The following is a 1,226-nucleotide window of genomic DNA, read 5'->3' as shown; positions in this document are numbered from 1 at the left end:
GTCACTCGGTAAAAGTAGAAGAGTAAGAAGAACCACATATCACATACAGTATTACCTTTATACCTATGATGATCGATTTCTCCAGTCAGTAGAGAGTAGCGCCTTTGAAATATAAATCATGTTTCCATCATAATTGTCACCGGGTCGGATGGTGCAGTAAATAGTGATGCGTTCTACTTCTCGACCGTACCTGGAAAGGTATAGTCTCCTACCTTACCACGTTATTTGGTTAATGTTACGGAAGTCTAATATGATTAACATAGTTCACCGACATTTCATGAGTTGTTGTCTTACTTCCTGGTATGTGGTTAACATTAATATAGAAAATAAGTATGTGTGTATTTATGGAACCTGTATGACAACAGGTTTTCAAAATAAAGTCAATTTTTCACAGATTGTAAAAAATCCGTCTACTGGGTCATCATGTTGACCAAAATAACCGGTGTAAAGGATACAAAAGAAAACTCAGATTGTAGAGTATCCGTCTAATGGGTCATCGTGTAGATCACAATAACCGGTGTACAAAATGCACACAGTGGCTCAGATTGTAAAGTATCCGTCTTCATAGTCATCGTGTAGATCACAATTAACGGTGTATAAAATAAACACGGTGATTCAGATTGTAGAGTATCCGTCTATAAAGTCATCGTGTAGATCACAATAACCGGTGTATACAATGCACACAGGGGCTCGGATTGTAGAGTATCAGTCAACAAGGTCAACGTGTAGACCACAATAGCCTGTGTATACAATCACATGGCTCAGATTGTAGAGCATCCATCTTCAAAATCAGAGTATGGATCACAAGACATCATGTACAATATATACAAAAGGGGCTCAGAGTGTAGAAGTTCCGTCTACTAGGTGAACGCTAAGGCCTCAACTACCTCATTATAAAATAACCAGGGAACTCTTCTTGTAGATAATTCGTCTTCAGGTCATCGTGAAGACCACAGTAAAAGGATTATCATTGTTGAATATTCTTCTACAAGGTAAACATACAGGTCTATGTTACCCGTGTGACATTATGCAGTTCAGCGTGCAGATAAATATTTCAAGATATTAAGGTCAAAATTAAGAAATTTGCTTTTAAAATCATGATTTATTTTTTATGGCAATACGGGCGTTTCTTTACGGGGCTTGCATGTCCTTCTAATTCAACTACTTGTATCATATAGTGTCCATCTTTAACAAGGGATCGCAGAAACGTTTGCTGTCGGTTTTGT

Source organism: Mizuhopecten yessoensis, unplaced genomic scaffold (assembly GCF_002113885.1).
Source record: "Mizuhopecten yessoensis strain PY_sf001 unplaced genomic scaffold, ASM211388v2 scaffold9359, whole genome shotgun sequence".
Classification (NCBI taxonomy): domain Eukaryota; kingdom Metazoa; phylum Mollusca; class Bivalvia; order Pectinida; family Pectinidae; genus Mizuhopecten; species Mizuhopecten yessoensis.
Note: the sequence above shows the minus strand (reverse complement) of the source record.